Here is a 15,587-nt window from a genome sequence, read left to right as displayed (position 1 = left end):
TCTTGCTCCCATGTAGCATATTTAATATCAAAACAGGTCCACTACACCTTTACTAAGGTGATGGCCTAGCTTCAAATCAACCTGAATTTCTTGTCCAAAATCCACACTAGCTCAAGCTAAAGGAATCCATTGAGCTCCACTAAAATCATGTCCCAAACAATCACATGGTTAACATCAATAACATAAATTTTAAGCCATGAAACATAAAAAACATTATGAGTGTTAATGATTGTTGGAAATGCAATCATATATTCCACGAGATCAATCCTCTCCATGATTCCAAATGGTCAACAAAATCTAGCTATTAATAATTGATAATCATCACACTTAACAAAAAGTCCAAAAACATGTCTAATTTGTATTTTTAGTAAATCAACAAAACTACAAATACAATTATCATTTATCATCTCTCATCATAATTATTATTAATCATCTTTCACCATAACATACTTACTTATCCATGTAGGTTATTTTTAACTACCTTAAATTTATATGGCATGAAGAATCACTCTAAATTATATTTTACCTAAGATTATGTGGATAAGATTATGTAGATTAGACTATGTAGATTTGGTTAATAATGATGGCCTCTCATTATGATGGGCTATTTTCTAGTTTACTAAGCCTCCATCAATAATAATGGTAAACCTAGGTTTGTTTAAGTTCCAAATATAAAACGTTACTATGCTATAAATGAAGATCACTATATCTATCCTTCAAAGATACTGAACATGTGTCACTAGATATTCCCAACCAAAGCAGCGTATGTATGACAATGACCCTCAACAATCAGCCATGATTTCTTTGGACTACATGACATGTCAATCGTGGTCTCCTCGAAGTGTGATACGTTTATGGAGATGTTCTTGTCCTATCACCATAAATATTCAATGGTAGGGATTCTCCATACAAGATTTCGGATGGTTTGAATGCAATGGTGTCTTTTGTTGGCCATTACCACTACCACCGCACTTCTAGCGAGAGAAGCTTTGGTATGACGAGCACCATGCTAATGGTTGAAAAAAAAATAGGTGTTGTTTAAACATGTAATGTTTTGATGTTTTGATTGGAGTTAAGTAAAAAAAAAATCAATTTAAATTTAATTTTGGTCGTTTAAGATGGGTTTTTAATTATATATAAATTTAATATTATAAAAAAAATTATTACACTAAAATTGTGGAAAATTTATAACTCAAACTTATGATTCAAAAAAATCTCTTCTAAATAGATCAATTTAAATAAAAAAATATACTAAAAAATCTTCCAAAACATAAAACAAATAACATATACATATACATAAATTTCTCTTATCCACCCTACTTTCATACCTCTAATTTAATGCAGTTGCAATAATCTAATAATGAATATTCTTCATATCCGACGTTAATCATCAAAAGTTCAATTTCAATTAAAAATAGATAAATTGTTAATCCAAAAAAAAAATCAAAATAAAGCCAAAGAAATAATAGAAAACATTTTACAAATACGTCAGTAGAAGGCAACCAATGGTACTAGCCCTCAACATTGGATTCCCTCAACTTATTTCAAAACTATGGCATGGTTCTTTTATTTCCATATGATACACGATTCATACTGAAGTTTTCATGTTAAACAATAAGCATGTGTATTTTTTTTAAATGTTTTGGATATGGACTTAAATAATGCATATATGAATGCCTCATTTTGTTTTACACATTGATGTTATACTCACAATACAAGATGCCCAATTTTAAATTCAAAGAGTTAGGTGGAAGCTTATATTTAAAAATATTAATATATTATAAAAATTTTCCCATCTTCTTATCTAAGTTTTATAATTTCTCAAATTAAATATTTTAACCGGCCCACAAATTTAATCTACTTTTCTAATGACAATGACAATGACAATTTTGAGTGGCCAAAAATAATTAATGCGCCCAATTAATCAACCTCATAGATTCCTGTCAGCTTTAAAAATTTACTTTACTTATTAAGTAGGGTTAACACGTGCAAGTATGCGATTCCTTTGTCGATTCCCTATGGGGTTAAGCATTGAACACATTCCTCTTTCTATCCCTTTAGCGGCTAAGCGTTTAACAAGTCCCTCCTTCATTTCCTTTTGTCTTTGCCAGAGTCACAGAGTTCCACTTTATCATTCCATAAGATCTGAATGGAAAGAACAGTCCCCTCCACCTTGCAAGCTAGACACTTGGCTATATTGGAGACTTGAAGATTCCGATTTTCCTTTAATCAGACAATCTTCATTAATCAGGCAGCAGGCAGGAGAGTTCAAAATGGAAGATTTACGGAGGAAAACCTATGCTTATAAATATTCATACGAAGCGTGTTAGTCCTCTGATTTTTATACACCATGGTGTCCTCATTATCGTGGTAATATTGATATCAATGAAAGCATTCAGATCCAAACACCAACCAAATCAGTGACTTTGTATTGATGATGATACCGCCGCTGGTGTAATATTTGGTGACCTCTCCACCAAAAGGCCACATGTTTACGGCCTTCTCGGAACATCTTCTTTAGGGCCGACGGCGCAGATTCATCACTAGCGGTAACGCAATCTTGGAAGAAATTGGCAGCCAACAACGGCAATCCAGTTCAAACCCTAACCCGTACCTCGCCAATATATTCTTTGCCCAGTTCCAGAAACCCTTTTTTCCCACCGACGCGGAGCGTCGAACGAAGAAAACGGCAGTAGGAGGATGTCATGATCATGAGGCCAGCGAGGAATGTATTGGGAATGCTCGTCTACACAATCTGGTGGAGTGGCAGAGGCGGATTCATGAAACCTCTTTCTTTGACTCTGTCATCGCTTCTAATATTGCAAGGTGAGGTTTTCTCTATCGCAGGCATGTGAATAAAAGTATTAAAAAGATAAGTAGAGGGGCAATAGTTTTACATGTGTTTGACATTTTTGTAGATAAAGCATACGAAAAGAAAAATTAAAAACGAAAGAAAAAGGGTAATTGTTCTACTTCTGTTTATAATTTTGTAGACAAAATGCACATTATCTGACAAACTGCTGGAGGCCAATAAATGCATTCGTCATTTGCAAAATAAGCTAATAGAGCTCGAAAAGAAAAGCTATGTGCTAAAATTCTCGCTCACTGTTAAACCCTTCTCCGGCAGTTTCGGTATCTATAAAAGCCGGCAAGTTTCCCAGGCTCGAGCCTCCAATGTCCGGGACAAATTTCAGACCATAAGGGTTAGCAAATTTGGTCTAAGTATTGAAGTCACTGTAAATATTTTCAAGAATCAGATCGATTTTCTCTAGTCTTCTAACGCTGTTAGAAGACGCCGGACTTGCGGTTGTGAATGCTACAGTCACTGCTATAAATTATAGGGTCTTTTATAGGATTCAGTCGAAGTTAATCTTTTCTTGTATTGAAACCCTGAAGCTGCAACGATTGTCTGGAATTCTGTTTTCCAAATACCTTAACGATTATATTTTAACCCTGCAATTGTTTTTTCCAAATACTTTAACGATTCTATTATAACCCTGCGTTTCTTAGATTGTAGCCACTTTGATAGCGTTGTCCTACACGGGATAATTGGCCAACTGATGAATGGCATCATTCCAAAATGTTCAATGACAAAATAATATATAGTTTACTTTTCTTCTGGCTAGCTATTTCTGTTAAATGTATTTGACTTTGCAACAAAGTTCCTTGAGACTAGGTGTAAATTCAAAACAGGCTGGACTCGAAGTTCTATTTAAAAAAGTTAAAACAAAAAGTTTAAGCAGTTTTTCCTCTATATAGCAGGACAAACATTTCTGTCACGTGAATGCATGTGGTAATTTTCTTTTCAGTTTTCAGTGTTATCATTTTTGTACAAATGGAACTTCTAAATAGTAATAATGAAAAACAAAAAGATTGGAAGATGACTTGTAGCTTTTAGGTGAGACATTATTTATACGGGATAGTAATTACATTCATTCATACTTGCCAAGGCAGAAATCAAGTCTATATATAAGCATAATTTTAGAATATATATATTTTTTTAAATATGAATATATTCAATATTCACATTTAACCATAACTTACAATCTAAAACTCTTGAAGTTTACAGAGATAATGCTATCCTATTATGGGGAAACTAACCATAAAAGCCAAAAATGAGTGGCTTTTAGAATCCATAGTGTTTGAGTTAATAAGGAAAGGAAACTAGACATATATTATAAGAATAAGTTGTTAACAACCTAAATAAGAAACAATGAGAAATAAGGACTTAGACTATGAAATATAAGAAGCTTTAGGATCAAGAAGATAATGAGGTCTCAAGGATAATGGGTTGTTCCTCAACTTTGCATGAGAGTGGAATGGGAAAGTTGTTTGGTGATCACATCTCTAGCCTAGCAAGCCTCTCTTCCATATCCAACATGAGATCACATCTCTAGCCTGGCAGGCCTCCCTTCCATATCCAACATGATATCCCTATGTTCATCAAGTCTATGCATAAGGTTGACTTGAGTTTGTCTCCTATCCATAATAATCTTTCCAAGCAACAACCTCACATGCCAATACAAGTCCATTGTAAGAAGGTAATGGTTTTGACAACCTCTAGAGTTACCAGTGTCAAGAGCCCAAGAGGCAATGCTTTCCATAACCTCCAAGTCTAATGTGACTTGTATTTCCTACCAAATTTCCACCTCTACAAATCAAATTTCCTCCTAGATGTCTAGAGGAGTGTTTTCATGTAATATGTGAGCTATGGACTTAACACACAACCTCACTTTGAAGCCTTGCAAAGCACCGTGACCTCCACCTTTATGCCATCATCGAGCTCATTGGTGAATCATGGCTACTAGAGGCAACAAGACTTTATTGGGGCACAGTTGGAGCCAGGTGAGAAGCTACAAGAGCTTATTATGGAACAATTTAATCATAATGTCATGACAGGTGGATTGCACTGACAATGGGCTCGATGTAAGTCCCACTCCATCTAAAAAACTCATCAAAGGAGAAGGAAAAGGGGGAGGGGATGGAGTGGACGCCCAGAGCCAAACAACCAAACAACTATCAAAATCAATGGTGAACAGAGAAAGCATCAGGAGGAGGCATTAAATGAGCAACAAGAATGAAAATAGGTTACCTAGGAGATGGAGCATGGTGGATCATGCAAGCCTCACTCAAGAGTTCAAACATAAGACATGCCAGGGATCCTTTGCCACCCTCCTTGGGAGCCAAGGCCCCATTCTTGTGTCGTGATATAGTGGGATGTTCAAAGGATGGAAAATGGGAGGGCTTGTCATTTCAATACCAGTCATCATTATTGTCACATTAACAACCCCATTGGGGCTCTCGTATTCTTGGTGGTGATTTCCTAGCATTCTTACTTTAAGGTTGTGGGGAAAGAAGTCTAGGATGACTGGCTTACCAAAATATGATGATTACATCGTTCATTTGCTAGGTTGTTGGCCAACTTATTAGATGATCCTCTGATATGCAAGGGAATGGAAGATGGAATATGGGGGAGAAGTTGTTTAATGTGAGGTAGAGAGCCTTCCATTCTCAAACTTTTGGCAATCTATAATAAGGAAGATCCCTTGAGAAGTTTGATGATAAAATATATTACAATCTCACTCAATCCATTGTTGGTGTATTTTAGCTTCTAGCTAAGCCCCAATTATGTATCTGACATGACTGATAACTTATAACTAATTTTTTTCTCTTTTCTTCTAGAAAATTTTGGCATAATACAATACATGTATAAATGCATGTTAAGATGCACTTATTTTGCACATGCATATTCTACATGAATAACCTAATTGAAATTCAAGAAAAAATTTACTTAAAAATGTAAAACATTGAAGCAGAAATAATTATAGAATTTAAATACTTATCTTTCTGCTAGTTTCTAATTGGCTGCAGACTTTAATCATTTTACCCAACCATATACCATGTTGTTCTTTTTATCGCAACAAAAAGTCTCCACCGAGATGGGGACTTGGCTTTGGGAATTAACTTGTCCAAATTTTGGTACATGCTCAATACCTTCAACCAATCAGGGTAATAAATCGAGCATCCTCTAACTAAAAGGCTCACATCTCCTATCAACCCTTATCTTAGCTAGCTAGGGATGATCTAAAGTCATGTAACTTCCAAGAGTTATGTGCCTTCATACAACCAAGGTACCAAACTAGACAATCACCAACTAGCACATTCACATTACCCATCGGCCTACATGAAAGTGGTGCACACCCTTCTCTTCACCTAAAGTCCCTTGGGCTATGCCATCACCTTATAGGGAATCTTACTCCACTGGAAAGGAATGTTTTAGAGTCTTGTGGCTTCCATCAATTCCACTACCCCCATAGTTCTTCTAGGTACCCTTACATACTACCTTCAGGCTTCCGTGGTCACTACCAAAAGGGATGAACATGTGTAATCATCATCGTTCACAGTGCCAACATCCTATTTTTATATGCATGCCTTTATTATGCCAGTTGGTGCTTCCCAAACCAGTTAATGCGCTTTGGTTGTATGCATGTGCACATTGTATTTTTTATTAAACCATATGTGTCTCCTTTTACCATCCATGTAGTCTCAACCCCCCCTGTTATGAAACCAGCTCAAGAAAAAGATAGAAAAGATAGATCAACGCCTTAGAATTCAACCTCTTTGAGGGGACAACCTCCTTTACATCACATAAATGAACAAGTTTTGGATGATTCAAATGACAAAACCTCCTTTCTATATATAGGAGTCTAAGGAGTCATAATATAACCCAGGCGACCTAACAATAATAATATAAAGCCACAAAATAGCAATAGAGGGATTCTATGGGGTACAGTAATAACAATATGGGGATAATAGGGGCACAACAATATTAATAAGGGATGCAACTACAATAGTAATGGGGTAATCACTAGTATTATAGGGACCCAACATGCCCCTCTCCTTCAAAAAAGTGTTGTCCTCAACGCTTGAGTAGTTTTGGATGCTTCTGTATAAAATTCTCATCCTCCCATGTGCAATCTTCAGTGGATAAGTTCTTCCACTCGATAAGATACTCCGAAATTGATCAATTTCGTAGCTGTCAATTTCTTGTTTCTGTGACTACTTCTGGTTCCAATATGATTTTTCCTTCCTCGTCAAGTTTTGGCAATATTGTTTGAACTGGGAGCTTGTCACCTATAACCTTCTTTAAACATGAAACATGGAAAAATGGGTGCAATCGAGAAGTTGCAGGAAGCTCCAATTTGTATGCCATAGTACCAATCTTTTGCAACACCTTGTACAGACCATAATACGCTGGTGATAATTTATTATCCTTCTTAGCTTGTTTGAGGGACATTTTCTTATATGGTTGTAGCCGCAGGAATACCCAATCACCTACATCAAAACTTCTTTCGCTGCGATGTTGATCTACCTGTTGTTTCATTCTATTCTACGCCAACATGAGGTTATCCTTTAAGAGTTCGAGGACTTATTGTTGATGTTTGATGTGATGTTCCACTGCTTGAACCTTAGAATTTTCTCTTAAATATGATGTGATGGATGGTGGCTGATATCCATAAAGTGCCATAAATGGGGTCATTTTTGTTGCTGTATGGAAGGAAGTGTTATACCACCATTCAGCCAGAGGCAACCATTTGACCCATTGTGTCTATTTATCAGATACAAAGCAACGAAGATATCCTTCCAAACATTTGTTTATTATCTCAGTTTGCCCATCAGATTGAGGATGATAAGATGAGCTATGAGCTAACTAAGTACCAAGACAAGAAAATAATTCTGTCCAAAAATTTCCAGTGAAAATGGGATCTCTGTCACTTACAATAATCTTTGGGTTTCCATGTAGCTTTTGAATTATTTCCATAAATGCAGTAGAAACTGTATTGGCTTTAAATGGATGTGATAATGCACAAAAGTGTGCATACTTGGTAAGTCTGTCAACTACCACCATGATGACACTCTTTCCCTCAAACTTAGGTAAACCTGTGATAAAATCCATTGAAACCTCCTCCCAACGTTGGCTTGGAATGGATAAAGGTTGTAATAGACCCGGTGTCTTAATTGTTTCAACTTTATTTTGTTGGCAAACCAAACATTCCGCCACAAATTTTTGAATATCTGATTTAAGGACATTCCAAAAAACTTCCTTTTTAACCTTGTGATAAGTTTTTAAAAATCCTGAGTGCCCTCCTAAGGGAGAAGTGTGCAATTCCATAAGAATATTTTGTTTTAGTTGGGAATTCTTATAGAGGTATAAGCAATCTTTGTACCATAAAGAATCATTTTGCCAGCTAAATGTATCAGACGTATTGGAATCTTGTTGTAACTTTCGAACAAGTGCCCACACTTCTTTGTCATTCTTCCATTCCTCCCTTGCTTCGTTTATCTAATCTGGTTGGATAATAGAAATGGCGCACAACAATGCTTTCACATCCTCATCCTTTCTTGAGAGTGCATCTACCACCACATTTTGCTTCCCTTTCTTGTAGATGATTTCAAAGTCATAACCCAACATCTTTGTGACCCACTTTTGTTGCGCTTCAGAGGATAATCTTTGTTCTAAAAAGTATTTAAGGCTATCATGATCCGTTTTTACCTTGAAGTGTCTTCCCATTAGGTAGGGTCACCATTTCTTAAGTGCATGGAGTATTGCCAACATTTCCTTCTCATAAATATCTTTGTGTAAAAAATTTCCCTTGATTGGAAAACTTTCAAAAGCAATGGGTCTTTCATCTTGCATTAAAATAGCACCAATTCCATTTCCTGAAGCATGACATTCCACAATAAAGGTTTTTGTGAAGTCCAGTGTAGCTAAGACTGGTGCTTGGCACATTGCCTCTTTAAGATGTTCGAAGGCCTTTGTTGCTTCTTGAGTCCATGAAAATGCATCCTTCTTCAATAATGTTGTTAGAGGTGCTACTATTCTCCCATAATTCTTAACAAACTTAAGATAATACCCTGTCGACCCGAGAAATCCTCGCAGATGCTTTATGGATGTGGGGATTTTCCATTCCTTAATGGCTTTAATTTTGCTAGGGTCTACCTTAACTCCTTCATGAGATACAATATGACCCAGATATTCCACCTCTTGTACTCCAAAGAAACATTTGGATATTTTGCATATAATTGTTTCTCCTCCAATAGTTTAGCACCCTGTCAACATGTTCAACATGATCCTTCCAAGACTTGTTGTAGATTAGTATATCATCAAAAAAATACTAACACAAATTTTCTAAGGAATGGTTTTAAAATTGAATTCATCAAACCTTGAAATGTTGAAGGTGCAATGGTAAGGCCAAAAGGCATGACCAAAAATTCATAATGACCCTCATGAGTTCTAAATGTTGTTTTCGGAATGTCTTCAGTCTTCATTCTGATTTGATGATATCCTGAATGAAGATCCAACTTGGTGAAGTAAATTGATCCATGCAATTCATCCAGTAATTCATCAATGATGGGAACGAGAAACTTATCTTTAATAGTGAGCTTGTTGAGCTCCCTATAATCTAGACACATGCGCCATGATCCATCCTTCTTGTGCACTAATACTACTGTAGCAGAGACTCGGTTGAATTATACCAGCCTCTAGCATTTCTGTAACCATATGTTCAATTTCACTCTTTTGGGCATAGGGATATCTGTATGGCCTGATGTTTGGAGGAACACTTCTGGGAATCAGATGAATAGCATGATCATGATCACGAATAGGTAGGAGGCCATTGGGAGTCTCAAATACCTTGGAATGATATTCCAAGACTTTTTAGAGATCTGGAGAAATAGATGATTCCAATGTGGAAACATCTAGCGAACATAATTATGCAATTACACCCCTTTGTTCCTTTTTTAGAAGCTTTGTCATACCGTTAGAGCTGATTATCTTTCTCGGTTTCCCTACAATACCCCTTAATTCAACCTCCTTTCCTTCCACAAAAAATTTCATGAAAAGTTCTTGAAAATTAAAAGCTATTGTACCCAAGGATTGTAGCCATTGGTCTCCTAGTACAACATCAACACCTCCCATTGGAATGGAAAGCATTGGGCTAGTCAATACATATTCTCCCATTGATAGCTTGATATTATGGCACTTTCTAGAGAAATTTATTGTTCCTCCATTTGCAACCATCGCTTGAAACTTTGGTGCTGGATATAAGAAACAATTCAATTCTTTTGCTACCTTACAATGAATAAAATTGTGGGTACTTCCTGAATCAATCAACACCATTACCTTTTTCTTCTTGATTTGTCCTTCTATCTTGATGGTTTGAGGAGTGGTAATTCCTGCCAATGTATTACAAGATATGATCGGATTCATTTCTTCTTTATCTAGGCTTTGTTCATGGAGTATATCCTCTTCTTTTAACCTTTCTTGCTCCATTTCTTCTTCCTCTTCAAAATCTATGTAGAATAATTTCTTCTCAATACACTTATGACCTATAGTGTATTTGCTATCACAACTGTAACAAAGCCCTTTTGCTCTTTTTTCTTCCAATTGTTGTGGTGTCAACCTTATAGGTTGTGGAAGACTAGGGGAAACAACACTTCCATCTTTATAGTTGTGAGTGGTATGCTTCCTAGTTGCCATAATTTTCCTTTCCATTTTTCTTGCTAACCTAAATGCCTTCTCTAATGAATCAGGTTCCCAAAGGCGAACATCATGTTGGATATTATCCTTTAAAGCCTCTATGAACACATCAATCCTATGCTCCTCTGGAATATTTTTTACCCTTATGTTCAATTTTTGCAACTCCTCAATGTGCTCCATTATGGAACCCTTTTGTTTGAGACTTATCAATTGGCTAAAAAAAGTGTGTCTTTTTGTATCCTCATAACGTGCTGTCAATTCTTCCGTAAAAATTGCCCAAGTGATAATTTGTTTACGAGAGCAAAGCCATTGATACCATACAGACTGATTTAGTTCCAAATATAAAGTTGCAATACGTATCTTTTGTGTGTTTTGTACATTATTGAGATCGAAAAATTGCTCCATCTGTAATATCCATGTTGCGGGATCCTTGCCATGAAACTTCCTCATATTGATTTTTGGAATATGGTGGGTCTTCGATCCCACATTAGAGTCTAAGAAATCATGATTAACATTTCTTTTTTTCGCATCATGTGTTTCCTTTACTACCTTTTCACCATTAGTAAGTATTTCTTGTAGAAAATTTGTCAAATATGTCTTCAAATCTGCCATGTATGTCTTCAAATCTGTCTTCAAATCTGCCATGTCTCTCTTCAAATTTGTCTTCAAATATATCTTCAAATCATCCATCTTAGCTTCCATGCCCTTTATCTTATATTCCATGCCATTTATCTTAGCTTCTATTAGCTTTTGTGAGAGTGACATTTGTTGCACTTGTTCTTGTAATTTTGATATATCATGTAGCATTTCTTCCTCTTCTTCATGAGTCATGCTAGAGCTTTCAGGTTGCTTACTAGGTGTTAGCATTTTCTTTCCTTAGGGCATCAGTTACCGATAGTAATGCTCTACTATGCCCTTTGAATTCCTTCAAAATAAATTTTCAAACCAATCTTAAGCAAAAATTTAAAAGAATCTACACACCTTTTTTCACTTTGTAGGAGCTCGATATTGCCTCTGATGTATCTTTGTACTTTCAGATCATCTAGTTCTGAAATTATAACCTACAATAGCCCTCTATGTCCTGTTTCCAATGCCACCAGCCTGATCCAAATTGGATTCTCCAAGGAAGAGTTATGCAAAGTCTTCCACAGTGACCTGATTATAGACTAGTTCAGTAGAGCGAACTTGTACGATGTGCCACGAGTCATTCTTTCGACCTTTGGCTCTAAAAAATATATACGAGAAACTATAGTCTGTCATATTTCTGTACCCTCTGATGAAATTTCAATCCGATGCTCAGAGAGAAAGTTATGATGATTTTCCCCAGGTCACCTGTTTGGAATGTAATTCAGGAGTCTGCAAAAAGACCAACTTCCTCAGATTATATATCTCCGCAAATATAGCACGAAAATCTCTGAAATTTGGACCCGAGGTTCAGAGCAATTTCTTCTCAAATGGGTTTTTTTTTTAGCTTCTGAAACATCGCAGAAAAAAAGTTATAGTGAAAATTCCACGATTACCTATTTGGAGTAGCGAAACCCTAGAATCCAAAGCTCTGATACCGAATGTTATGAAACTAGCTCAAGAAAATACAGAAAAGATAGATCAACACCTTAGAATTCAGCCTCTTTGAGGGGCCAACCTCCTTTACATTACATAAATGAACAATTCTTGGATGATTCAAATGAAAAAACCTCCTTTCTATATATAGGAGTCTAAGGAGTCACAATATAACCCAGCCGACCTAACAATAATAATATAAAGCCACAAAAATAGCAATAAAGGGATTCTATGGGGAACAGTAATAACAATATGGGGATAATAGGGGCACAAAAATATTAATAAGGGATGCAACTACAATAGTAATGGGGTAATCACTAGTATTATAGGGACCCAACACCCCCATACTCTTTACTTCTTTTCAATTTGTACCTGTTATATTTTTTCTAACATGCATGTGTTATAATAATTAGATTTCCAAGCCCGTTAGCCTCAAAACACATATGCAATTATCAACATGTCTAGTGAGGTATATTAGCTCGAAAACATGATCAAACATGTATATGGGAATAATGGCCCTTCAAAACATAGAAATACACATGAACATGGGCATAACAACCCTTGAAAAATGTCATATTCTCACCAAACTAGTTTGTATGTTTCGACATACTAGCCTAATTCCACATATAAATGTTATTTACATTCTAGTGATCGGGCATAGGAATTACGTTCCCCTCCCCATTATTTAAGAATTATCCTCAATCCATATATATATATATATATATATATATATATAGATGAGGGTATCATTACATCCAAATTCTCCCATGTAGTGTCTTTATTACTAAAATCGATCAATTGCACCTTTACTAAGGTCACGACTCGATTCTAGACCACCTTGAATTTCTTTTCCAAAATCCACACTAGTTGGAGCTAAAACAATCACTTGAGTTCCACTAGAATCATGTCTTAATCAATCACATGGTTAGCATCACTAACATATGTTTTTAAGTAATGAAATATGAAAAACATTATGAATTTTCATTTTGGAAATACAATCCTTTATGCCACCAGATCAATCCTCTCTATGATTTCAAATGGTCCATGGTATCTAGCTACCAATTTTGCACAATTTCCCAACCTCAAGGAAATTTTCCTTTTCTTCACTCTTCTGAAGACATGGTCGCTAATTTTAAATTCTTTGTTCAACCTATTCTTATATGCATTACTTTTATGTTTATCCTAGGAAGCCTTCTAATTTTGTTTAATTTTTGTTACTTTCTGTTCTAGTTCCAAGATAAAATATGGACCAAAAATGGCCCTATCTACGATACTATCCCAACTCACTACTGTGTTTTATTTATTTCCATGAAAGGATTCAAGTGGGTTCATCTCCAAAGATGTTTGGTACCCATTATTATAATAAAAATCTACCAGGTGCAAATATTCTACCCATTTTGATGGTTTTTCCATGACATACATCCTTAGCATGTCTTCAACGACTTGATTAACTCTTTTTGGTTGGCCATCTAGATCTATATGGTATGTTATGCAAAAATTTATATCAATCAAAAATACATTAAATAAACATGTCCAAAAATTGGATGTAAACTTGGGATCTCTATCTGAAATAAATTCCTTGGGCACACCAAGCATCCTAGAAATTTTCCTCATGTAAATATCAGTAACATTAGCTACCTTATGTTTTGGCCTCATCGAAATGGAGTGGGATGCCTCTTGTGTTTATTTAATTGCAATTAACTTGAACACCTTGCAAGATTATCCACCACCACCATGATGGAATCTTGTTGCTTCATTATTATAGGTAGATTTGTAATGAAATCAATGGAAACGATTTCCCATTTCCACTAAGGAATGGATATTGGTTGTAGAAACTGTGTTAGGTTCCTAAGCTTAGTTTTAGACTTTCTTCACTCCAAACACCCATCTATTTAATCAACCACTTCTTTCTTCATGTGAAGCCAAAATTTATGCTTCTTGATTGTTGAGTTTTCCTTTTAATTCTCTAGGTTCCCAACATAAGGCACTCTATGCACTTCACTCAACACTAATTTTTTAATCCTTCCATAATTTGACACACAAATCCTACCTTCATACAATATGTCTACATTTTCTTTTGTTTCATAATCCTTCTACTTGTGCTACACTTTACCTTGTCGTAAGATGCTTTTATTTTCATGTATCACAGTTATAAATTTCCAACTTCTAAAATTATGATTTTTAAATCATCTTTACATGCTCTTATTTGTCTATCATTTAAATTTGGTTTTCCAAACAAATTCGTTTACCCATTATGGCTATTTATTAACTCAAATATCTTTCCTATAAGGTAATTCATCCACATTTTCAAGGGATGTATAATGGTTGTCAGCTACAAATCATAAATGTCATAATTCTTTTCATGCTCCTTAAGCTTCCTCGATTCATAACATATCACATGCACATTATGCATGAGAACTCCTCCAAGTCCTTCTTTACATGCATTTGTGCACACACGAAAGTCTTCATCTAGGTCATATATATTTAATATAGATGCACTTGTTAAAAACCTCATTAAATGATGGAAGACCTCTTCACATTTATGAAACCAGTTGAATTTTGCAAGGACATAATGGGATAGGTTGTCCTAGAGAACTGCTCAAGAAGTATTCTATAATAGATTTTTAAACCCATTAAATACCTTAACTCTCACATTTTTTGGTGTTTACCACTCTTTAATTTCTTTAATATTTTATGGCTCTACTGCTATCCCTTATGAGATAATATGACCCAAATAACAATTTTTTCTCTGATAAAATGAGCACTTAGTTAGCTTGGAATATAACTAATTCTATGCAAGTACTTGTACCACAATCCTTAAATTTTCTTCATGCTCTTCATCATGTTTCGAATACATGAAGATATCATCCAAAAACACAATAAAATACTTATTTAAATAATTCTGGAAGATACCATTCATGAGGCACATGAAAACATTTGATACATTAGATAGCCTGAATGTCACACTATGAACTCATAATGTCCATATTGTGTTTGAAATATTGTCTTAATACCTCTTCCTCAATCCTCACCTGATGATACCCTAAACTTAAATCAATTTTGGAAAATACTTTAGCTCCCCTGAGCTAGTAAAAAAATAATCTATTGTGGGACACATTCTTCTCTATGACCACGTTTAGTCAATGAAAGTCAATGTACAAACTCATTGTACCATCCTCATTTTTAATAAAATACTGGGGTACCCTAGAGTGATACACTTGGTCATATGTACATTTTCATTAACAACTTCTCTAGTTGCATTTGTAATTTTCTTAGTTATGGTGTGCTCATTTAGCATTTTGTTTGGGACACTCATGTAGCTCTAGATACAAATTATATAGAGAATTCAATGTCGCTTTGAGGTGGTAACCCTAGAATTTTGGAAAACACATCTTTAAACTCCTTAAGTATTGGATGGTCCTCAAGACTTGGTCCCTGATCCTCGGCCATCTCCTACATATTTTCTGCATAAATTTAGCACCGTTTT

General features: G+C 35.4%; 1 protein-coding gene across 1 annotated transcript in view; it reads left to right on the top strand.

The window, feature by feature from the left end:
- Positions 1–2,059: 2,059 nt before the first annotated feature.
- LOC149160018 (uncharacterized) overlaps positions 2,060–15,587 on the top strand; it is a 283,706-nt gene continuing 270,178 nt past the window's right edge. The window contains exon 1 of the mRNA XM_089433618.1: positions 2,060–2,826. The gene's annotated coding sequence lies outside the window, so the exon portion shown is untranslated. The remainder of the gene's footprint in view (positions 2,827–15,587) is intronic.

The sequence above is a fragment of the Pinus tabuliformis genome, chromosome 5_2 (assembly GCF_031772625.1).
Source record: "Pinus tabuliformis cultivar Carrire ecotype Pingquan chromosome 5_2, CPIR1, whole genome shotgun sequence".
Lineage (NCBI taxonomy): Eukaryota > Viridiplantae > Streptophyta > Pinopsida > Pinales > Pinaceae > Pinus > Pinus tabuliformis.
Note: the sequence above shows the minus strand (reverse complement) of the source record. Positions and strands in the feature narration are given on the sequence as shown.